General features: G+C 44.0%; 1 protein-coding gene across 1 annotated transcript in view; it reads right to left on the bottom strand.

The window, feature by feature from the left end:
* Positions 1–26,444, bottom strand: part of WDR88 (WD repeat domain 88) — a 390,999-nt gene that overhangs the window by 154,177 nt on the left and 210,378 nt on the right. The window lies entirely within an intron of this gene.

Below are 26,444 nucleotides of genomic sequence, written 5' to 3'. Positions count from 1 at the left end.
AGAAGAAGTAATAATTTGGGGGGGGGGGATTTTAACTTAGGACCCTGCCTAGCTGGCAATAATAACATCTGCGGCATCCTCGACGAATGGGATAATCCAATCTCTCACTTCAGACATTTTATTCTCGGAAACCATCTAAATGAAATCTTGTTTGAACTAGACCTAGTCCAAGCAAATAATCTGAAAAATGAGGTGTCATCACTGGCTCCTACATTTCATGGACAGGGTCATCAAACAACAATAGACTGCATCTTGGTATCAAATGGGGAGAGGATAAGGGAAACAATATTTTCCAGGCATACAATCGCACTGAGTGACCACTATCAACTCAGCATTTCTTTCCCATTATCCTGTAATCCAAAAAATAATCTTGGTTCCATTTTAGATCAAAATAATTTAACGTTGAATAGACTAAACGGTTACGCGCTGAAATGGGGGAAAGTTGACCCAATGGCAATAACAAAGGCAGTGATAACAGGGGCTTTCCCTGCTGTCATGAAATGTCTCGACTCTGACACGACAGATGAGGAACTTATATTTAATTTTGGTAGGATCATTAAAACCATAAATGAGGCCTTATGGATAGAAATCAAACACAAATCTAAACCGAGGAAGGGATGGTTTAATCATGAATGCATGACCGCTTACCTAAACTTAAAATCTGCACTAAGGAAAGCGGCCAGGATTCCACTTGAAATAAGAACTCTTAGGAAAAAATATAACATCGCTTTAAAGAATAGGAAAAAAGAACTAAAGACCCTCCTTTGGGCCCAACTTCATGATAGCTGCGCTCACAAAAACTCTGCCGCTTTCTGGCAAGTGGTCAAGTCTCCATTTCTAACAAATAACATCGACCACCCAAAACTAGACGTAGCGATAGAGGAAAAGGACTGGGTCCATCACTTTTCTAAGATCTTTAAGTCCTCCCCAGAGAATTCCACGTCTCAGGATAACATCCCCCAGAATGCCACTATCAGTGATAGATCTGAAGGCCCTTTCCCCATTGACCTTCAGTTCTCCCTTAATCAAGTGGACCTGGCCCTGCGTGCAAGTAAAAGTGGCAAGGCACCGGGCCCAGATGGTGTCCCCATCGATCTTTTTAAAGCACAGACGGACATTTGGACTCCCCTTCTAACTAGAGTGTTAAACGCAACATGCAAAATAGGCCTACCGGACTCATGGTCCAAATCCATACTAGTACCAATTTTTAAAAAGGGGGATAGGGGGACGGTAACCTGCTATCGCCCAATCTCACTCCTGGACTCGCTGGGAAAGGTGGCGGGTCGACTTATCCTTGAGCAACTACAGGACTGGGTGGAGGATAGCAGGGTTATTTCAGACCTCCAGTATGGGTTTCGTCAAGGGTTGGGGACCATTGAGCAGGCTCTAAATTTGACACTCTTAATAGACAAGTATGTGCATATCAAAAGGGGTGACTTGTACATGGTTTATGTGGACCTTTCGTCTGCCTTCGATTGTGTCTCCCATTCAAAACTTTGGACCTTATTGGGGGACATGGGAGTACCAATGCACCTGATTAAGTTTTTGAGGGAACTCTATTCCAATGCCACAGCTAGGGTTCGCTACGGGGTAGGGGGGGAGCTGATGGGGGAATTTGCAGTGGAGAAGGGGGTTAGGCAAGGTTGCGTCCTGGCTCCCCTGCTCTTCACTCTATACACCAATGGTCTGGAGGGAGTGATGATCAGGGGATGCCGGGACCTTCCTATGGTGAATGACCGGCCAATACCTGCCCTTCTCTACGCAGACGATGCCGTCATATTAGCCCGTACCCCCATAGAACTCCAAAAGAGCTTGAGCAGATATTCCACCTTCATGGCAGGTCTCGACCTGAAAATCAACACCAGTAAAACCTTTGTTATGAGGGCAGGTACCGGCCATAAACAGAGAATGAGGGATATCTATCTAGACGATCAAAAACTAGCGACCACACAAAACTATTCCTATCTGGGCATAGCGATAGATAACAAACTATCCTGGAAACCGGCTGTAGAAACCAGAAAACTACTTTTCTTAAGAACTACTGCAGCTCTTGTTAATTTTTCCAGGAAGTTGGGTAAGAGAGCTCCCCTCGAACTTGTCAAGATTTATAACGCCAAATGTCTATCTGTGGCCCTGTATGGGGCAGGGCTTTGGGGTTTTGTGCCCACAGAAGAAATACAAACAGTGGAAAACTCCGTTCTGAGGTACCTCTTGGCGGTCCCTAGGAGTACGGGTACCATGGCTTGCCATTTGGAGTTGGGTCTCCCATATGTAACGGACTTACAAAAGGTTGAACCGATTTTATTATGGCGCAGAATTTGGACCTCTGATAAAGCTTGTCTCACCCAGTCCATCCTCTCTGATTGTCTAGCTTTGGATAATGCCCACAATTCTAGGTGGTTGTCTTATATTAAAAAGTCTTGAATTTGGGTTGGGAGAGATACTATCAAGATCCCTCCCTAATTTGCGAGGTACCAAGGAAGGCTTTTAAAGCGAAATGCCTAGCCCATTTTGAGGAGTTGAGACTAACGAAAGAGGCTACAAAACCATCTGTAGCCCATAGCCTGTTAATACAGACGGTAGCTACAATTCAACCCTACCTTACATTTAACACCACAAGCTATGAGAGCTACCTCTTGGTAAGGTTCAGGATGAATTTCTTTCATCGTCTGGTCACATTCCCCACCCGAAACAATTGGGCTAAAGATTTACCGCTTTGCCCTTGTGACGATTCTTCTTCGCAAACCACCCTACACACCATTCTTTTTTGTAAATTTGACCATGGTTTTAGGAAAAAGTGGTTAGCTCCATTGTTACAGCAAATTGGTCTTAGACAATGTCGTCCTGCTTTCCTCTTTTTGCAGCTATTGGAGGGAGAGAAGATAGTCTACCTAATAGTGAACTTCCTTAAATGCATTGTCAGACATCGATTGAATTTAAATTAATTAATTACCTTACAAAAGTTACTGTTATTTTAAGCTCTTTTAACTTATTTTAAAATAATTATAGATAAACATGTTTTTATAAAGTAAAATTAAGACGTAATAGGTAAAGCTTTTTACGCTGATTTTAAAAGGGAAAAAGAAATGTTTCCTACTTGCAATTGAGCTATATATTTGTGAGGTTCGGTCTGCTATTTTTAATTTGTACATATAGATTTTTATCACAATTTAAGTTTGATGTAATTGATTGTTGTATGCTTTTTATGATTTATATTTTAAATCGAAATAAAGCTCAATTGACTGACAGTGTGGGTGGATTTGACCAACTTCTACAAGCTTCAACCGAAACTGACATCTGGAAGGATTTCTGGAGGCATAGCTCTTACCATACTAGGACCAGCCCATATCCAGTTACCTGCCACAGATGCAGAAATTACTAGATCCCCCAAATGGTAAATGTTAATACCATCTTACATTAAACAAAAGCAGGGAAAAATCTTTTTTTTCTGCAAAGACTGTGTGTTGTAGGAGGGACACATACAGCCAGCCATACACCCTCTTTCAAAGCAAATAATGCAAATTCAAGTAACTCTCCGGGGACAATACCTGCAGTGTTCAACTAAAGTGAAATAATCTGTCTAAGGTGCGGTTTCTACTTCATTGACTGCCTTCTTAACAGCTCTAACTCAGGACATACCGAGCATGGGGGGGAGGCCAATCCCAGTGCTCCTCTATGCCGATGATGCGGTGCTGATAGCCAGGACCCCGATTGCCCTTCAAAAACTTCTTGATTCTTTTGGATCCTTTATGTCCAATCTGGACTTGGTTATTAATAGTGCCAAATCGCATACAATGTCAGTGGGCTGCTCTAAAAGCAAAGAAAAAACGTTCTTCTGCGGCAGTGAAGTTATCTCTAGTGTAAAGGTTTTCACCTACTTAGGTGTAGTGTTTGATCAAAGGGGAACCTGGGTTCCGCAGCTAACCTCCAAGGCAAATGTGGTTAGAAGTTCTGCTTCCGCAGTATTGGGGTTCGCAAAAAGACTTGGGGGGAACCCACAGAGGCTATTCTGGCCATTTACAAAGCCAAATCAGTTTCTATAGCACGATATGGGGCAGCAATTTGGGGATATACAAAAACAGATTGCATCCAAGTGGAAGAAAATAAATTCCTACGATCATTGCTTGGTCTGCCCCATCAAACAGCGACCTATCCCCTACACCTTGAATTAGGGGTGGGATTTATTACTGATATGCCAAAATTAGCACCCATTTTGTTATGGATAAAACTCTGGTTAAACCAGAACCTTAGTCTGAACCATAAAATCATTAAAGACTGTATGAAACTAGATCATGTGAGGGATATCCAGTGGTTGTCATATGTAGAGAATGTGGCTGCAAAGCTAGGACGACCTGAGATTTTTGAAAGATCGGAATCCCTATGTAAAGAAGATCTAGTATGGGTGAAGATCAATTTCATTAAGTATTGTGACGCGGAGCGAGAGATGAAGGAACTGGGCAAACCCTCAGTGAGGAGTCATGTAATGATAACTACTACTCCTGAGATGGCGCCTTATTTGTCAGTGGTAACAAACTTTTTCCATAGATGGCTACTGACAAAATTCCATTTCAATCAAATTCATACAGTCTTATGGGATATGAAAATCTGGTGTAAGTTAGAGGATTCTACCCCATGTAAATGTGATGATAAGTCTATTCAGGATACTGCGCATTTTCTATTTTTTTGCCCTTGGTTTTCGGAACCCCGTAAGCGATATGTCAAACCTTTGTTGAAAGAGAGGAGTTTTTCTCAGTATAAACCTGCACTGCTATTTTTGTTAATGTTGGAAACCCCTGTCATTATGTATTGTATTGCTAGTTTCTTGACAGCTGCTGTAAGAATTAGGAGATTAAGATTGGACTTTTAATGCTGCTAAACATCTTTTTTTTAAAACTGTATTTTGTATATGAATTATCGATTGTGGGGTTTGTATGGAAAGAGAATTATGAATTTCATTGTATTAATTTGACTTTTAATACTGTTTTTAATATGTATTTAACATGTTTTAGTATTCTTTTATGATTTTAACTAATCGAATAAAGTGGTTTTGACTTGACTTGACTTGACTTGACTGCCTTCTTCTGGGTGCGCACTGAACACTCCAACTTGGGAGTTCTGCACCGACAGAGTGCCACTACTGTGTTCTGACAAATGCATAATATGAACACTGGATTTCCATCCATGTAAAATTAGTGAATTGGCAAAATGGTACACAGACTACTGTAAATATTGTTGGAAGAGTGTAGCTGTCATTTCAGATGTGACCAGAGGGCTAGACCCCTCAGGCAGGGAGCCTAAGAACCACTCACACCACTACAGGCCAGGACACATTTCCCAGTACTAGAAGGAGGGAGTGGGCAGAGTAGTCAAAAGGATCGTGGTTAGCCGGGGAATCTGCTACTATGCTGTGAGCAGTAAAGAGATATGAATGAGAAGTGCCAAATGCCTGCTCCTCCTCAAACATGGTGGTGGTGGTGGCCTAGTGGTTGTAGCAGGAGCAAGTGTTGCAATTTCCACTACAGCAGATTAGAAATCTGTAGGGTTGCACAGCACTATGGGGTGCACCAGACTGGTCGTCATCAGTTGACTCAACAGCTGGCTGTATCTGGTATGCATGAAAAAAAGTGCGCCACACAGTGAGAGTCAGGCGCGCAACGCTCATAGGGCTCAAGGGGCTTCAGCCCCCCCCGTTGTGTGTATCAGCCCGGGCTGAGACAGCTTCCTGGGAACACACACACAGACAGCTTTTGAGCTGCCAGCCGCACCCGAGTACTTCACAGGTCTTTAAAAGACCATTCACTTGTTAACGAGGCTTTGTTGTTTTTTTACCCCTTCTTAGAGCCCCTGCATCTACACTCCATTTGGCTCTAGTTGCGCCTCTGGTGAGTGTGGGAGCAACATGGCACCCACAGCAACCAAGGGAGGAAGCCAAGCCTTCGACTTGAGGAGAAAGAGCAGGCCTAAGGGAAGCTTTGAGCATCAAACACATGTCGGTACAGGGTGCCTCACTTATCAGAAACAGTGGCTACAGCAGACCACCATAATCTACAGTGACACCGCACTTATATGAACATGGTTATATGTGCCTCCATCCCTTCACTAGCCCTTCAGAATTTTGGACTAGGTTTTGCTTAGTGGCACAGTATCTGAAAGTGAATGAAACTGTAAATTATTATTGCTCTGTTGTGAGACCCCGGATAACTTGTTTTTCCCAGGATCACTAGCATGACAGCTGACTGCTTCCTTCCACCCACTGTAGTCTTTTTTTCTTGTAATTAATTGCATGTTGTATAGGAGTTGTGCGGGGGCTGCTCTCTTCTCATACGTCAGGCATACTCTGTATGCTGACATTTAAATCATACTTTTGCCTTCATGTACCTATTGGGTGTTTGAGTTTGTGGCATTACTACTGCAATCCTGATTTGTAACTGGCCTTTATTTGGTTCAGAGGCACAGCTCACAAACCTAATGCGCACTGTCTGCTCCTACTACCAACTCTTGTCTTTCTTCTTCACCGCATTACTCCCTTCACCCCAGCTTTGAAGCTTAAATACACTGACAAATGTTTTTGCATGTAAAATCCTTATCCTTACTAAGGGTACATATGGGGATTTACCAGAGGGTAGAGATGCAGTGCACTGAGGGTGCAGAAGCAGAGGGCTGAGATGCAGTGCAGTAAAGATTCAGAAGAGGGATTTCAGAGGGTACAAGAGAACACATGGACAGTGGCACAGGATGGTGCATGTGCAACAGATCCAAGACCAATGGTGGGTACAGAGTCGGGGACTGCAGAGGGTTCAGGTACAAAGAAAGTAATGAGAAAGGGGCACTCATGGGCAGATGGGAAGGTTACTTAGGGGGCATAGAGGCTGGGCACAAGTGCTTATAGAAGAGGATCAGGATATATAGATCAGTGAGGAAATCAGAGGTACTCTCTACTCTATCCTTACTCTTGCGCTCCTTATTAGGTCCATCTCTTAATACTATCCACACTTTCCCTTAGTATTCATCAAACACTTTCTCTCAGGTGCCTTCTGCCCTTCACCCTCTTGTCCTTCATCAAAGGGTATACTCCATTTTCAGGTTCTCTGCCACACCTGTCAGATATTTTGCACCCCTTGCAGGCAACTTCAATCCCTGTCCTGTACCATCCACTCCCATCCATCACAGATAACCTTCAGGGAGTCTCTTTCATTTGTTTTTTTTCCAACACCACGGACCAAGGACCACGGACTTCTGCTGTTCCCTGCCTGCTAGCCGCTGCTGCTCGCCGGACCCGCTGCGCGGGTCCCGCTTCGCGGTCTAGCAGCGTGTTGAACTTTGCTTGGGGCCAGTTGGGGCTAGTTGTGTCACCGGCAGGGCTGCGAGGGTAGAGCGGGTGGACTCTGTGTTCCAGGAGTCCCCGCGCGCCCCTGTCAGCTGGGCTCCTCTCCCTGCCGGCCGCGCCCCCAACAACAGCGGTATATAATTACCTTCAACGCCTACGCCAGCGGGAGTCTCTTTCATTTGTTTTTTTTTCCAACACCACGGACCAAGGACCACGGACTTCTGCTGTTCCCTGCCTGCTAGCCGCTGCTGCTCGCCGGACCCGCTGCGCGGGTCCCGCTTCGCGGTCTAGCAGCGTGTTGAACTTTGCTTGGGGCCAGTTGGGGCTAGTTGTGTCACCGGCAGGGCTGCGAGGGTAGAGCGGGTGGACTCTGTGTTCCAGGAGTCCCCGCGCGCCCCTGTCAGCTGGGCTCCTCTCCCTGCCGGCCGCGCCCCCAACAACAGCGGTATATAATTACCTTCAACGCCTACGCCAGCGGGAGTCTCTTTCATTTGTTTTTTTTCCAACACCACGGACCAAGGACCACGGACTTCTGCTGTTCCCTGCCTGCTAGCCGCTGCTGCTCGCCGGACCCGCTGCGCGGGTCCCGCTTCGCGGTCTAGCAGCGTGTTGAACTTTGCTTGGGGCCAGTTGGGGCTAGTTGTGTCACCGGCAGGGCTGCGAGGGTAGAGCGGGTGGACTCTGTGTTCCAGGAGTCCCCGCGCGCCCCTGTCAGCTGGGCTCCTCTCCCTGCCGGCCGCGCCCCCAACAACAGCGGTATATAATTACCTTCAACGCCTACGCCAGCGGGAGTCTCTTTCATTTGTTTTTTTTCCAACACCACGGACCAAGGACCACGGACTTCTGCTGTTCCCTGCCTGCTAGCCGCTGCTGCTCGCCGGACCCGCTGCGCGGGTCCCGCTTCGCGGTCTAGCAGCGTGTTGAACTTTGCTTGGGGCCAGTTGGGGCTAGTTGTGTCACCGGCAGGGCTGCGAGGGTAGAGCGGGTGGACTCTGTGTTCCAGGAGTCCCCGCGCGCCCCTGTCAGCTGGGCTCCTCTCCCTGCCGGCCACGCCCCCTAGTTTACCTTAAAGGAAGTAGCCGTTCCCGCTGCGCGGGAGCGCGCGGGAGGGCGCCGGGAGAAGCCCGGGACAAGGGCGGGACCGTCTGTGGCCGTCCGGGGCTGCTGGAGGCCGGGCTGGGCCTGACCCCTTATTTTTTGCCGTTTGGAGGATAGTGTCTCGATACAAGAGGGACATGGCAACAGAAGAGGCTACTCCGGGTAAAAACCCCAAATTACGTAACGGCTCACTGGAGAATTACTTTTCTAAGAAGAGTGAGGGGGAAAAGGACGCTACCTTAGCTGAGCGCAGGGCAGAGCGGCGCCGCTCAGTTGAGAATATGAAATCCAGACCCCTCTCCGATAGTCTTCAAGTATTGAACCGGGAGGGAGATTCGACTGATTTGATTAATTTGAGCGAGGTTAACACTAGCCAAGACGGAGTACCCTTGTTATTTCGAGACTTCATAGCTACCCCCTCTCTGCCCACAGAGGACATTGTAAGCGTCTCACCCACCCCTAGCAGTAGCCGTGTTATAGAGACTTCTAAACACAAACAGCATAAAATAAAGTCTTTACCTGTAGTCCAGATTCACCGCCCTCCCCCCAGTAAAAGAAGGAAGAAACATAGGGTGGTACCAGGCACCGCCAAAACATCGCACACCGATTTTGGCAAAGGGTCTAATACTCTTCTTACACGCGAGGCCCCTACAGTTGTAGAGCAGGATGAAACACCACAGGGTGTGGCTATATCGACTCTTTGCCCTGTTGTAGTGGATACACATGACGCAGCTCCAATTGACAACAATGGTGCGACGCCATCTGCTATTTCACCCCAACTTCCCTCTCCAGCGACAGGGAATTTGGAATTTTTGTTGAGATCTCTTCTCCGCCCTATTAATGAGTCTATTAAGAGGGTTGAAATTAGATTAACTATCCTGGAAGCTGCTATAACTAGTTTGTCCACTGCCACTATTAACAAAGGGAGTGGGGTGGTGCAATCTATATCCTCGACAGGGCCCCCTCCTATTATACCCTCAATGAAACCTGGAATCTCTTCTGTCCCCGCCCCGATTAAGCAAATTAGCCAGCCCCAGGGCAGAGTTGACCCCCCTCCACAAAATTCATCGCCGTCTAAACATTCAAAGGCGACAGTTATTGCATCGGGTGCCGCCCCCTCCAAACCACTCTTAAAGGCTTCGATTAGCAACATCCAAAATACAGTCAAGGACGGCGAAAACAGTAGATCTGCTCATAAAAGGGTTCCGCAAGTAGAGATCCCCCCAGAAGCTGTGCCTTATGTTGTAGTTTTATCGGGGGTGCCACCGCTAATAGGTAATAAGAAGGAGGGTTATGTTGACCTTAAGAATAAAATCATCCACTGGTTGAGGATGCATAGGCCGATAGCTCCGAATATAGATGGGGACATAGTCCATGTCAGAAGGATTAATTGGCTGGGGAGTACCACGAAAAATATAGAGGGGGACTTAGTAGTGGTTAACTTTAGAGACCCGCGGGCAGTTGATTATATCTTAAACTGGCCACCTGGGAATGGAGAAACTGGCATCACCCCACGGGCTTTAACATTCTTTTATCCCAGGCTTGAAGCAACTAGCACTAAATTCGATAAGAGATCTCGGTCTTTTAGGCCGCCCCTTATAAATCCCTATATTAATAATCATCCCCAGTATGGGCACCAGTCCATCAGGATGCCCGACCTTCACACCGCTTGGTCTACGGTTCCTAATAGATATTCGCTGAACATGGGCTCTAGGATGAACCATCTAATACCTTTTACCCCGTTGGATACTTACAATCGGTTTTCCCAGCTGTCAGGGCTGGAAGACTGCGATTGAAGTTTGGGGCTTGGGGGGGGTGAGTATGAACTTTCTGGAGCAGATGATATTGGATTAAACGGAGGGTTCTCAGAAGCAGGAGTAGATAGTTTACCTTCCGCCCATATGGCCATTACCAACGTAATTAATGAAGATTCTGGGCTAGCCGGGCCTTCACCTATTATGGCTGGTTGCCCTATATCCACTACCTCACTGGTTAGTGAGGAGGGGAATCACACGAGCAGGGCGGTTGATGAGAGTCCGACTGTGGTGGGTAGCATTTCTTTTCCTAGAGGACAACGGGTAATAAACCTCCTATCTTGGAACATTGCCGGGTTAAAGAGGAAGCTCGACATTCCGGAGTGGCATACATTCATTGAGCAGTTTGAAGTTTGCCTCTTTCAGGAAACATGGAGCTTAGTCCCGCTGCACAAATCGGGGTTTTCCACCCATTTTGTGCCTGCTGTAAGCAGAGGTAAGGGCAGACCAGCGGGTGGGCTCATTGTTTGGTTAAAAATAGACCTGAATTGGGGGGTCACACGCCACAATGTGGACTGTAATGATATACTCCACCTTTCGATGAGAGGACGGGAGGATGCAGCCAGGCTTGACCTACTCAATGTTTACGTTAGAGGGACACCGGGTGACTCTACCTCTTCGACTCTATCAGCCCTTGAAATGGCCTTAGCCAACTGCTCATGTTCGGCTAGAATTCTTGTGGGGGGTGATTTCAACTGTACTTTCGAACCCCTCCTTGGGGATGACCCCTTGGGAATTGAAGAGGAGGATTCGAAATGGTCCATCCCAACGCTCTCCCTCCCCACTATTAAGAAATGGTCACCTAAGGTTATTCAATTGAACGCACTGACTAGGGATTTTAAACTAAGGGCCCTTAATGGCAGGACTTTATCCGACCAGTCAGGGGCAGTGACCTTTAATAGACTATCAGGCCCGTCCCGAATAGATTACATCTTAATGAATGTTGGATTCTGGGCGGACCTCATTGATATGAAGGTCTCTCCTAGTCAGGATAGTGACCACAACCTCTTGTGCTGTAAGTTCAATTGGGGGGGTCTTAATGTCAGGGGGGTGAGTGACTCCTTAAAAATATCTAGAGAGGTGGTCCCATGCAATAACAATCGCAGATTAAAATGGGACAAGGCCAATCTAGGGGAGGACGATATGGATAGTATAAGGACACTGATTGAGGGTTTGTCCTCTAAACTAGAGATCTGGGAGGGAGACAACCGGCCTACTGATCCCCATCACCCCTTACTTGATTTTGTCTATAAATCAACAATAGACCAAGTGGGCCAATTCTTTACTTCCAAGGGGAAAGGTAATAGGGTTCCCGCTATGCCGTCTACTCTTTGCAAACCTTGGTATACTGAACATTGTAAGAGCTCCAGGAAAAATCTGACAAGAGCTCTGCTTTCGGGTGACTCCTTGCTGGTTAGAGCGGCCAGAAAGGATTATCTGAAGGCACTAGTACTGGCCAAACGGGAGTGGGAGGAACGGCATTGGCAGGAACTCTCCTCGGCTGTGAGCAGTAAGAACCCGAACCTCTTTTGGGATTTGATTAACAAGACAAGGCAGGGTAAATCGCAACCACTGGCTGTTCATATAACTAGCCAGCAATGGTTTACTCACTTTTCATCCCTATATGGTGGCATAGAGGAAATATCGAGTTTGGGGGTGAATGGGTTGGGTGTTGGGGCAAAACTGGACGAAACAGATTTGTTATTTTCGTCTTCAGAAGTATTATTGGCAATCAGACGCCTTATCCCTAAGAAAGCCGCCGGGCAGGATGGGATCCCCGGAGACTTGCTGAAGGCTGAGCCAGAAGTTTGGGCCAAATTAATTGCCAGAATTATGAATCTGATCATGAGGGGTCATCAAGTACCAGACTCCTGGAAAGGAGCCGAGGTAGTTACTGTGCACAAGAAGGGGGCAAGAGATGACCCTGCGAACTACAGACCCATCAGTCTGATTGACATCATCCAGAAAGTGGTCGGCAGGGTCATCATCTCGAGAGTTGACGACTGGATAGAGGAGGCTAGTGTTCTCTCCCACTTGCAGGCGGGGTTTAGAAAGAAGGTTGGCACGATGGACCAGGTCTTTCGCTTTTTTGCAATCTATTGGAAGGCGGTTACCATCAAGAAAGGCAGTTTGTATATGGCCTTCATAGATCTCAAGACTGCTTTCGACCTGGTCCCTCGTGCAAAACTCTGGCAAATACTTGGCGAAATGGGGTTTCCCAGTAGCCTTCTGCATCTAATAACGAAGTTGCATGAGGGGAATTATGCGCGGGTTAGATGGGGATCGCAGGGACAATTAACAGATAAGATCCCTGTGCGGAGAGGAGTACGCCAGGGTTGTGTCATGGCTCCGACCCTCTTCTCCCTATTTGTAAACGGAGTTGTGGACCATCTGAAGGGGGAAGAGACGGATGCCCCATCCCTGGCGGGGGAGAAAATCCCCACACTTCTCTTCGCGGACGATACCCTATTAATCTCTAAATCCCCGGTGGGCTTACAAAAACTCTTGAACCTGTTTAGCTCCTTTTGTTCTACTCGAGGCTTAACCATCAATACCTCAAAAACCAAATTGATGGCTTTTGCCCCCTCTAAAAGATTTAAAAATCACCTCGTGCTCAATAGTGCCCCCCTTGAGCTGGTCACATCTTTTGATTATCTTGGAGTCCGGATAAACAGCCGTATGACCTGGAAAGATCATCTTTCCAAAATGCTCCTTAGTCATCATAGAGTTTCCGGGGTGACGTTGAAGGAACTCCGGGAATCAAGCAGTAAACCGGTTTCTCCAGTTATGGCCATCTATGAGGGACAGATTCTTCCTTCAGCACTATATGGCTCCGAACTTTGGGGGTTTGAAGGGGTTACAGATTTGATGGTGGCAGAAAATAATTTCTTTAGGAAAGTGGTTGCTCTCCCTGCTTCAACACCAATGACCCCCCTAAGACTAGATTTGGGCAGAAGATCTTTAAAAGATCTGGTGAGGCTTCGCCCGTTGCTCTTCTGGTCTCGACTAAGAAGAACTGAGGAGCTGGCTAAGTATGCAGAAGGGATGGATGATCTACTCTTGCTGGACACAGGTAATAAAATAGGATGGCTAAAAAAACTGAAAGATCTGGCCATCAATCTGGGTCTAAGAGAGGCATGGGAGTCTCAATCCCCGCCACCTAAAGCCGTTATTAAAAAACTTTATTGGGATTGGGTTCAGAGTGAGGCCACGAGGGCTACGAATGTGGGTTCACTTACGGACAAATTTTTATCAATTAAGAGTGTAAGGAAATTGGAACCCTTTTTAGACCTAATAACTAAACCGTTGGATCGATCGCTGTACCTGAAACTGCGCTATGGGACGCTTCCGGTACATGATTTCACGGCAAGTTGGTCGACCTCTGATGCCCTCTCACGTACATGCCCCGGCTGTGCGGCCCCCAAGGAATCGGTGGCCCACCTGTTTTTTGCATGCCCAGCCTACAAAGGGGCGAGGAAGCTTTGGCTGAAACCGGTCTGCAGGGAATTAGGGCTGAGGTGCCATAAACAGGCACTCCGTGTCCTCTCTACAGACTCTTCGTCTGCCTTCATGATCTGTGGGGTGGCTAAATTTTTGGGAAATGTATGGCGGATACGCTCCCGTTTATTAAAATCCCGGGGGGCCTAACTGGCATATATTAATCTGGTTGTGTTGTAAATCTATCAAAATGAGATCTCCTTGTTCTTATGTATTTTATAAATTTTTATTAGTAAATGTGAATTGTATATGTATATGTGCTCTTTTATGGTGATAAAATTGCCGAATAAAGATATTACAACAGATTCACCTTCAACATTCTGTTAAAAATCATTTTATTCCTCTCTGGTACTCTTCTCCAAATAGAATGCCTCCTCTCATTTACACTTCTCAACCACCTGAGTCTGAAACTTCCATGTGCCAGCCTTCCTTCCTAAGTACCTTCTTTAATGTGTGGGCATGGGAAACTCCCAAATGCGTACACCTCAAACTGTACCTCAATAACTTGGCTACAGAATTGATGATTCAGAAACAGTGTTAAACCTTAATTTCATGAGGCAATGTATCCACAAGGTAAAGGCACCTCCACAGACATAAAAAATACAATGTATCCAGTAAGGCCCAATCAATTATTAAGTTCTAGATCAGCAGAGTAAGTTTAAAGGATTTATTACAGAAATTCAAACAGTATGATGGGGTCAGCTGTAAAGGCTGTCAGTAAATACAGCATTACAGGATAGTGCAAAGTTAGAATTAACCCAAGTCCCAAATTAACAGCAAAATAACCCAGCATTGCAGTTTAAAAATCACTCACTAGTGAAGTAATACTGCCACAAACTGTGCAGCAGTACACTGTATTTGTCTTTTCTTCATGCGTAATTTTCTTTTTCAATGCATAATTATCTTTTCTTGATGCAAACCCTGTGGCATAATTTGGTCCTCCTCTGTCTCATAACTCTAAAGTTAAAGAACTTCACGTCTGTAAGCAATCTCGAATGCTCTTGTTAATGCAATGCCATATTATAGGAACAGGATGATTCATCTTTCAGTAAAACAAGTATCCGCACCTTTTATTATTTTGTTTAATATAGAGGTACCTCTGACAAAAAGGGAAACCTGATAGTTACCTTTCAACAGTCAACTGGTACACCTTAATACATGCAAGGGCACCAACAATACATTACAGATTGAAGCAATTGTCATCATTTACACCCCAAAACATTCTTGAGCCCTTTAAATGTTGTTCATTAGCCCCACCCTTAGTCCCGCCTCTAGCCCCGCCTCCTTGCCACGCCCCAGGCTCAATCTGATGAGTACCTGCACTTTTTTTCCCCTTTAAAGCACTGTTTCACCTCCTCCCACTTTGCTCCCTTTATGTGTGTATCGAGTGAGGCAGCAAGAGGCCCGGGCAGCACCTCAGTCCCGGATCATTTTCGGTTTACATCAGAGCAACACAAATAGCGGCTGATCTGCGGACTAAAAGTTACATGCAGCGCTTTCAACTTTTTGCTGGCTGCAGTCAGTCAGTCAGTCAAAGATCTTTATTCGATAAATCAATATAAAAAAAGGCACAGTACATGCAGAAAAAGCACACATTATACAATGTTAAAAAACAGCAATTAATTAAAAAAAAAAAAAACATATCATAATTTAATAAAAACAATACACAAAAAGAGGCAATTGTTAAAATCATCATTAGTATCATAAAATATCTAAAATACATCATTCCGCTCTCAACGAAATACTAAATAGTATTTATCTAATAAAATGCTCAGTGCAAAGACTTCATGACAGTGTTGCCAATCTCTCGTGCTCCGTGAGTCTTTTCTTGGTGCGCACTGCACACACCAAAAAATTTGCTACACAAAAGACAATACTGGGATGATTTAGCAGCTGCAAATAGAGGAGTGCTGGTCTTACTTGCAGAAGCCCTGTCTTTTTTAAGATTGGCACGAGGTACTTCCTCCTTTCTACAATAAAATGACCACAAAACATGATAAAATGTATAGTGTCTTGGATTGAAAAACCATCACAGGAGCAGGGTGGAAGTTCAACAGGTTTACACCAAGTTGTATACTGTCCTAAAATTAGATGAATCATATTGAAGCGGAAACGAGTTAATAAAAACCTATGAAAAGGGCGGTTAACCAGAGTAAGATAAAATTCAGAGCCTGAAGAGGTTGCGACCAAAGTGTGTGCTCTAACCAAGGGTTTTATCAACTCCTTTTCCTCTCTTAGTAATGACAGCCGCTCAAGCATGTCACTTTTAGTTCTAACAATGTCATTCCGCGATACAGACTCTGGTGAGGAAAAGAGGTTGGGTCGGCCCAAAGCACTGAAACCATTTTTAACATAAGTCAGCCACTTAATTTTATGAGCATTGTCAAGTAAAAGACAATCTTTCAAAATGGCCTGGTTTAAAGATAATTCGCTATTAAGCCAGATTTTAAGCCACATAATTAAAGGGGCCACACGAATTTTGTCTGAAATATAGTCGACCCCCAATTCAGAATGAACCGAATAGGATGGTGTAGACTGGGGTAAAGACAAAACTGATTTAAAAAATGTGTTTTCAGAAACCTGGAGGCAATCTATTGATCCATATCCCCATAGTGAACAGCCATAGGTTGCGACAGACACGCACTTTGCGTTATAGATTGTCATGAGGGCTGGGACCGGCCTAGCCCCCAATCTTTTGCTGAAGCTCAAAATGGCGGAAGATGTTCTTACTAGGGCACTATTTCTGTTTCTTATTTGGGGACACCAACTCCCCTTATCCTCAAACGTGGCTCCTAAATATGGGAATGTTGAAACTCTTTGCATTTCCACGTTGCTACAATAGAAAGTTTTAAATTTCTTGCAGCGTGTGCCTTTACCGACCACCATGGTTTGTGATTTTTTGGCATTAATTTTAAGATCTAAAGAAGCCATAAAAAGCCCAAATGCATCCAATAACCGCTGGAGTCCCAGTCCTGTGCGCGCTAGAAGCACCGCGTCGTCCGCGTACAGGATGCAGGGACACAAGTCTCTCCAATATGCGGTATGTCTGGTGTTACCGTCTTAAGTTCAGATTCAAGGGCGTTGATGTAGACTGTGAAGAGCAGGGGTGCCAAAATGCACCCCTGTCTCACCCCCCTTTTGGACTTAAACTGGCCAGTACGTCGCCCCCCTGGGTCAACCCTGACGGAAGCAAGGAGATCTGAGTGAAGATCGGCAAGAAGATTTACGAGTGCACGGTCAAGACCCAGATCTGCAAGGATATGCCACAGCTTAGTGCGATTTACGAGATCAAAGGCCGAATATAGGTCCATGAACCCTAAGTATAACGTCCCATCTTTGGCCCTGGTGTATTTATCCACTAACATCTGCAGATTAAGGCACTGGTCCATGGTGCCCCGTTTAGTTCTAAAACCGTACTGCAGATTGGATAAAACACCGCGATCATCAAGCCATGTCTGGAGTCTAAGTAGGATGACCCTACCCAAAATCTTTACTGACGAGTCAATAAGAGATATCGGGCGATAACATGTCGGGTCCACCCTACTTCCCTTCTTGAATACGGGAATAATTACAGACTCCTTCCAAGAAGCCGGGATACTTGATCTAGTTAGGGCGTTAAAAACACCACACAACACCCTTGACCAAAGCTTTGAGTCCATTTTAAAAAAGTCAGCAGGGACTCCATCAGGCCCAGGGGCTTTGTTTTTTAGGGTCTGATCAATGGCCTTCTCCACTTCAGAAGCCTCAAAAACAACTCTCTGGGTCTCGTCAGAGAGAGGAAGACTATCTGACACATCTTCAACTAGGTTACTAGAGTATATTACCTCAAAGTGACTGATCCATTCGTGATCCGGAATGTTTAACTCAAGGGAAACTTGGTCCTTGTCTGAAAAGAAGGGCTGATTAACTACCCTCCAAAAATCAGCACTATTTTTAACAATCTCCGGATCAGACAATTTTGACCAAGCAGTGTCCCTAATCTCCTTTTTCCTGATTTCTAGAGCATTTTTATATGAGGATCTTAATGTAATTATTAAAGGGCGTTTTTTAGGGACAGCTTTAAGAGCCTTGAGTAGAGCCGAGTGAGCTCTTGAACAAGTATGATCAAACCATTTTTTCTCCCTTGGTTTAGACAGTTTTTTCTTATTAGTCAGATTGTTGTCGATAGTTTTACAAATGTTCCCAAAGGCAGACATGACTAGGGGGTTTGGTGCCCTCATATCTAGACATGTCAGCACGTCATTTTCAGTGCTGTTGAGGACAGCATGAAGGACGTCCTCTGGTACGACTGAAGACCACTTTAATCTACGACCCTGGTCCTTTAGCACCGCATCTTGGCTTCTAATCGCCCCTATCCGACTCTGATTAAAAAAGACACTTGATAACAACTCTGCTACAACCGGATTATGGTCGCTAAATGCTGAAACCATAGTGCCATAGTGGACCACCCTCTCTAAAATTTGACAAGACACAAATATATAGTCAATTACAGTACCGTTGCCATTACCTTTAAAGGTAGGAGTTCTTCTGTCACTATCCCCACAACTAGATTCACACAAGTTCCAAACGTTCAGGTAAGATTCAAGAATCTCTCCCCTAGTAGAGTGCTCAAAGTGAGGTAGTACAGAGTACAGAGGCCCCTCTGCTAAGGGATCTGAACATAACTGATTGCAGGGATGAATGTTAAAGTCACCTAAAAAAATAACTTCGAACTCATTTACCTTTGTTCTATAGACTGACAAAAAGGAATCAATAATATCTAGGTTCTGCCTAGTATCCTCATTAGGACTGGAATTATAAAAGTTAATAAACAAAATCGTCGAAAAAGAAGGAGGATTAAATTCGACAATCAAACAATTCTTAGAACCAGAGTAATGTTGAGTTAGAACCCCGTTAAGAGACGTTTTTAACAAGGTTAACAAACCCCCCCTTGGTCTGCCTGCCCTTTCTCTAGTAGCAGATAGAAAAAAATGTTTATAACCATCCAAGGAAAAACTATTCGATAAATCCCAGGTTTCCTGGAATGCAAGGATATCAAAGGTCTTTAGTATTTTCGTCCATTCATCGATCCCTGCCTTGGCCCTAATACCGGCAATGTTCCAGGTCGCTATCCGGCAATATTCGTTTGAGGGATCCTCATTTGTAGACAGTCAATCATTTTCGCTTAGAGATGAAAGGGGGGCAAACCGATTAAATAAAGACAAAACTGGGGGAGATTGTAAGTTGGGCCTGCAAGGGTTATAGCAGTAAGAGTCCATATTCACAGAGGGTTGATGTTCTTGATGCATCCCAGGCAAACAAACCTGCCTATTTGAGGGGTAAACAGGGGTTTGATGACAGACATAAGAATTCGGAGTAAGGTTCATGTTCAGGTGGTTGTAAAAATACCCCAAGGGGCGCACATTTATATTATCCTCAGTGGCTGGTAAAGAGGCGGCCCTCAACAAAACAGTAGCGACGTGCTGCGGATGTCTTAGATTTACAATCACACAGTCGCCTCTGCATAATTTTCTTGAGGTGCCGATCCAGTCGACCCTGCGCACTGACAATATGTCATTACAAAAAGCGGTGGGAAACCCGCAAAATTTATTTAGCCAAGCAATTACTTTATTGCCCAGTGAGCTGGTCAGCTCGTCTCGTGCTTCAAAAGAATTAGGGTCTACTGGCGGAACATTTGTTAAAACCACTGTATATGGTGCACAATCAGGGGGTAAGTTAACTACAGGTTTTTTCTTCCCCTTGGCCCTCCCCAAACTACTTTCGCCTGCTTTACTAGCGGCTGTTTCCTTCTGTAGAATGGGAGCAATGGTATCAGGTCTTGGCCGAGGTTGAGCAGAGGTCACACAAGTAGCAGATTGGCCCAACAAAGCGCCTTTACCCCCCTTGCCGCTTTTTGGTCCAGAGACAACTGGTGTAGTGGCTATCTCAGGGCCGGCGGTCTGAGGCGGCTTAGTCTGTGACAAGTGTGTGGATAGGAGGCACCCAAGTCTGGAAACCTCTTTAGAGACTTGGTCTAATTTGTAGTCAACCCCATTCCTGTTTGTTCCAGCGCCCTCAGAAAGATCACCCAGATTAGCATTTACGATGTTTTCAGTGATAGCTTGAGCTGGTGGAGAAAGTAAACTACTTAATCTGGCGACCTCTTTTGTTACCATGTCAACTTTCGCAAGCAGGGGTTTAATCATTAACTCCATCTTAGCGGTCATTGTGTCCACAAGCAGCTGAATCTGATCATTATTCACAGCTGCCTGACCCCCATGATACCATCATTATTTGTTACCTCATCCCAAACGGACTGAGAGGTTACAGTTTTCTTTTTGCGTTGCCCCCCACGCTTAGTGATCAGTCTCCTACAGGCCCTAACTGGGCGGCGAGTCAAATGCGGGGCAGCGGTAGGAGAAGATGACAATACGGCATTAGTATCAAGGATGTCCGCCGAAGAAGAAGCGGTGTCGATGTCCAAAGCAAGGGGAGGAGCAGCTAACGTACTCTCATCTCCGTTAACAATGTCGATATTGTCTAAAGCAGTAAGATCTGCTGTGGGCGAAGGAGGTGGGCTAATCCGACTAAGCGATTGACGGCGTTCAGAATTTATCTTAGTAACCATTTTAACCATGTAGTTGTCCATAGTCCCGACTAAAGCAGGGGCTTTTGCAGAGCGCAATTTTGCAATTTGCTCGATGGGTGTAAATAATATATACAAATGGGTAAAAGAGTTATTAGACTCGCACTGCGAGTAGTTAACAACCATAGACCGAACTGCCAGGGGTCGTGGCCCTGCCCTGCCTCCTCCTGCCCCGGACGGCCACAAACGGTCCCGCCCTTGTCCCGGGCTTCTCGCGGGTGCGAGGGGCGTTCCGTGCTTTTAGGCGCCTCCGGGCGCTCGTGCGTCGTCACACACGCCGCCGGGGCACCTGGGTGTTGTGGTTCCCCGGGAGCCTGGTCGTGCTGCCGCTGGCCGTTTCCCTCACGGCGGAACAGAAGCCTGCCGCTGGCCGTTCACCTCACGGCTCAAGGTATGTCCCCCTACTGGCTGCAGTATATTATGAACTGTAAGATACATGTCGTGTTTTGTTGTCTGCACATAGTTACATTTCATGCACTGTTTTTGGGACTACATGCGTTTAATTATATGTTCTTTTAAGAATTTTGCCTACTGTGTGTTTAGCACCAAGGAGTGCTCTGTCCCCTGTGCACATACCTGTAAGTTTCATGACGTCTTCCGTTACTAGGTTTCACGCAGTACTCTCTTGGTCCTCCACATTTGTAGTTTGTACGTTTGCATTAACTCATCCCCCCAACACTTCACTCTTAACAGAGGTGCAGGGTCAGAGGCGACCACAGGAAGTTTGAACAGGCACGATTGACTGAACTTCACTCTTAGGAGCACGTTTGAGACTCCATGAGGTAATTTTATTGCTGTGGGGGATTCTTTGCCCCCACGTTGTCAATCAGAAACCCTGCATCCTAAACCATAACTTACAGAAAGATCATGGGGCACTTCTGATTGCATCAGGTGAGGTAATCAGATAACTCCATGTCACAGGGAAAATCCTTTTCTTTCCTGGTCTTTGTTTTTACATATAAGTGCATTCTGGGAGTTGTCGTTTTGGTGTATTTAAATTGAGCCAGTTGGACCAACACTTCTGATAACTATGATAAATGCAAAGTTCAGCAGCAGAGAGATGTCCAGGTGACATAACCCATTTAGTCACTGTAAACATGCATAACATTTACATACTAAGTGGAAACAGGTAATTGGGGCTGACAAACAAATTAAGTGCTTTTTTCACTTACTAGTGCTTGAAAATGCGACTGTTTCGACCTAACTGTTATTACCGTTTATTCACTTGTTTATAATCTAGGACCAAGTACTTCAGTTGGATCAAACATGTTGTCATACAGCAACGGAAACAAATACTGGCTTTATAAGCGAGCAACATTTTGCTAAAAATCCAGGACTGGATTAAGGCATCTGGCATCAGACGGGGCCACTACAATCTAGCCAGTAAAATAGTCCTGTTATTTACTTGCCATTTGTGCTTTCTTAACGTGTGGGACTGTTCTAATGGCTATATTCAGGGCTTTAAGTGGACTGGGTCTCAGAGCTAGTAGTAATAAAAAACGGAGATCGAAACGTATCCCTGTTGTGTCCTGTGCTCATGTGCTTAAGTTCACTGGCAGAAACACTGATCAAATTCAGAATTAAGAATTAAAAAAAAACAATAAGGTAATCCATATTGGCGATTTAGCTCCGGCTTATATTTCACATGTTTTACATTATTGCATTCCGTAAGAGCGATATCATGTGGGCAGTAAATCAAGTACCAAGAGGGCCAAAGGTAAAAGCAGCATGTGTTGTTATCTTTAAATTCAAAATGCTACCACTTAGCAAATCAAGTTACATCTTGGGGTTGGGCCTCACTGGAAGCAGACATGTGGATCAGTGTTGGGTATCTGCTAGCATCGGTCTTCGACGTACGTCTAGCAGCAGCTGCAAATAAATAAATGCACTTATCGTCTTGTTTCCAGTTTACTATCTGGGTAACACTAACACTAACAGAAGTGCAGGTGAAAAAGAATTGTATTGTAAACAACTTAAAGTGCCACGGCTGAACACAATACCTCAACTTAAACATGGGAGCTGTTTTTAAGATGTTTTCTGGGTTTCCAACTCTTCAGTATTGAGCTGCATGTCGCCAAAATAAGTATGGAAGCAGTGCTCAAGTCCTAAAAAAAGAAGCGGGGGAACTAACTAACTTTCGCAGTAAGCAAGTGGCACGACGCATGTCATCACAGCGCATGACGTCACAATGTGTGACAATGCACATGGTGTCACAGGAAGTGACCTCACTGGAAGTGACATCAGATATTAAGACCTCACACATATGTTTATCAGGTATATCATGAGTACACTAAAGTGCATTATGAGATTCAACAAATTGGATTTGGCGTCAGGGTTGTGCCAAAAAAGTGGTGTAAGCACTGCACAAAATCTGAGCCTCAACTAATACATGTATTTTTTTAAAACCCTGTGATATAGACATTGGCAACAAGGAAAAGCATGGTAGCAGAAGATCTGTTCTGCCTAATTGGTTGCACAGTCTGCATTTTTAAATATTTTATGGTGTTAAGGCATCTTCTGAAGAGGTGCACAGTAAATCTCAGAATGATAATAATGGTGAGATACCTCTGGAGGTTAACACATTTGTTGGAGAGATCTGTGTTTGTGTAGTTCCAGATTTGAATCAAAGTAGTATGGAAGGTTAAAGTGTTTCTTGCAAAGCAATTCATGTAACAGGCAGGTGACAGATTTTTATTTTATATAGGTAGGTAATTGGGTTACTGCTTTGAATACAGAGATCCTTTTGTTACTTGCAGTTCATAAATTGTAATCCTTCTAATATAGCACAATGAGCTGTGGCACCTACACCATGTAACCCTCACTGTCTTGTGTAACACATCTTGTACATTGATTTACACACTTACATGATTTATTTCAATCTATATTGTGTATGTTACATAAAGCGCTTGTGCCCCCTGCATTGGCTTGAGTAGCACTATAAATTGAATAAAACAGTGCCATTTAAATTGTCATTTGTGTAAATACTGGGACAAACCAACACATCTGACATCCTTACAGTGCATGCACTAATATATAGGGACTGAACAAAGTCAAAAGCACACCTCTCTTAAGTAGCTGTGAAGCGATAACAGGCTATAATGATACTTACTAAAAAACGAAAACAAAAAAAACTTTGCTGCTATAAATCAGAAACCATGATTCCAAAATAAATTCATACCCAGGATGTTGCTCAGTGTACGCCATGCCTTTTTCCCATTTCTGTTGATATTAGTTGTAATGTTATTGAAACTAAACATTTGTTCACTAATTTCTCCCACTACATAATGAAGTAATGTAACTTCTTGTTTTGTTTTCGTTTGGCCTAGTGACATTCATCATTGAATTATACACTTGCACCTGTCATCTAAGAGTTATGATGGTTTTATTGTAAAATATTAACTCTTCCCCGAAGTAGACATACTATCGATTTCAAAAGCCCACTTTGACTATGTGATTTGCACAACATGATAGATTGCTGGGGAAAACATTATCACTGCGTCATCTTTTCAGCCAAATGTCATGTTCATGGAAAAAAATTGTTTGCAGTAAGTACTTGATCCTATTGCTGCTCAAAAGTAACCTGTTTCTGTCGTACCCACTTCCTTCATCCTTGACTGCCTTTTCTTAGTGGCATTAGATGATAGTGTCGTCCCTAGCCCTGCGGGATAGTTGTGATCCATTTTAATCCATTTTAATAACCAAACAAAAATACAAATGCACTCCACACCAAGCAGTTCCACTCAGCACACTTCCACAACTAACAATTCCAAATCCAACCCACATAATTCCAGACCACACCCCATACATCCACTTCTAACCAAAACATGTGGGTCAAAGACAAATTACAATGCCAATAGCTCTAACTCAAATGCAAGACCGATGGCATTGCAAATGCTTGTTCTTTTTGCACTCGAACCCTTCTTATCTAAAATCTGCCAAAACGATTCTATACATGGCTTTTGATAAGGCCATAATCAGATTAAATTCCCAGTTTATGCTGATGATATAATTTTGTACATGGCTTCACCTACTTCCTCCCTGCAACCTTTTTTTAGACGCGGCCTCCACTTTTGCTTCCCTTTCAAGTTGCAACTCAATTATAACAAATGTGAGCTCCTTCCACTCAATAAATGGTGCTTTAAACATGAGTTCCTTTCATCAGAATTTCTTTGGGACCTGGTAAAAATAAAATACTTGGGTATCTGATTTACTAACTCCTTAAAAGATTCCATACCACTTAATTCTACTACTTTCCGTTCAACTTTATCTACCCCTACTTCCCTATTTAATCCATTGTTTCTCTCATGGTGGGGTAGATTAGACTCTATTAAAATGATGTTAGTTCCCATAATCCTGTTCTACCTCTTCGCAATTCCCATCAACATCCCATCCTCTATTTAAAAAAATATATACAATATCTTAATTACTTTTCTTTGGAATCATAGAAAACTCATATATCTCTTACCAGATTACAAACTAATAATAAAAAAGGCCTATCATGGACTCATAAATTATGTTACAATCACACACCTGTATCTTTCTCACACGCTCAGTCTTCCTTTCAACTTCCTGATTCACATAATAATACATTTTAATCCCTAATCTCATCTGATTCAAACACATACTCTTCCTTTCTCCTACTCACCTCTTACCTGTCCTTCATTTCCCCTGTACAACCTTTGTTACTCACTGATCCTGCAGCTTCTAGTATCTATACATGCCTCACTTCCCCCCAGTATTAGACAAAAAACAACACTAACATTACAATGGGAAACCGACCTACACTTTTCTTTTCCCCAGAATCTATGAAATAAAATATGGCTCAAAATACGCACAACCTCCCTCGGTGCCAACAAAACTCTAACTTCATTTTTCATTTACAACCAATCCAGCTTCCTTACACAAGTTTTATCCTAGCGTCCCATCAAATTGTTGGCCTTTAAAAAATATTCTATTTGAGTGGCCCACTACTTACCAATGCTGAGTGAAGGTTTGGGCACAAATCAATTTAATTTTTCATATACACATATCTTTTTCTTTTACAAATTTATTTTTAGGGAGCCTTTCAGACCATCGTCATGGATGTACTTTCAATGTGCAAACTGTTGCTCTACTAATTGCTGCTGCATATCAACAAATAACAAATAAAATAGAAAAAAGCTCCCAATATATCTTTTAAAGCATGGTGGTATGGTGTATGTTACAACCATAGACTAGATAGAGCATACGCTAACCCAATGTCTTGCTATCAAAAGAAACATTCTGTGGTCACGAATACCAATTGCCTTAAATTCCTCTTTTCTAATAACTACCTTACATCAACCGTTATCTGAAGCAGTATCTAAACCCCCTTGAATTCACTATTTTATTTAACTGATTGTTATGTTACTGGTACTATGTTATTTATCTGTTTTTTTGTTAAATATACTCTGCATTGGTTCAATATTGATATTTTTAGATCGAATCTTTCCTTCAAATACATAAAATATTCTTAGTTTTATCTTTCTTACTTTTCTTTCTTTTCTGCCCTTTTCTGTTTGACGTGTGAGTATAGATATTATTTTACTACTTACTCATTTCTTAATGTATTTATTATATTCTTGACTCAGAATATTGTTGTATACATTTGTTATTACTTCTTTTTCTTTTCAATAAATGTTACCTTTAAACTGAAATAAGAGCATTTACAATGCTTTTAATAGTTGCTTGGTTGATTAGTGTCTTCCCACAGCCTTACAGGGGAAAACATTTTGTACATTTTAAAGTGATGGTGATGAGAAAATGGCACACATTGATGAAAAGAAGACAGTTCAAGAGACAAGCTTTGTACAACACACTGTTCTGGTACAGGGGGTCCTCATAATATACTTGTTAGAACTGGCTATTTCTGGTAGGCTAAGGCCGACGCCAAAGCCAGGCAGAAACCACCATTCTAATCAGGGCAAGGGAGTCCCACGCCAAGATAACCCCTGCTCACCCCCTTGGTAGCTTGGCACGAGCAGTGAGGCTAAACTCGGAGGCAATGTGTAAAGCATTTGCGCCATCGCACACAGCAACAACATCCTAGGCACACCACAAAAGG

The sequence above is a fragment of the Lissotriton helveticus genome, chromosome 12 (genome assembly GCF_964261635.1).
Source record: "Lissotriton helveticus chromosome 12, aLisHel1.1, whole genome shotgun sequence".
Taxonomy (NCBI): domain Eukaryota; kingdom Metazoa; phylum Chordata; class Amphibia; order Caudata; family Salamandridae; genus Lissotriton; species Lissotriton helveticus.
Note: the sequence above shows the minus strand (reverse complement) of the source record. Positions and strands in the feature narration are given on the sequence as shown.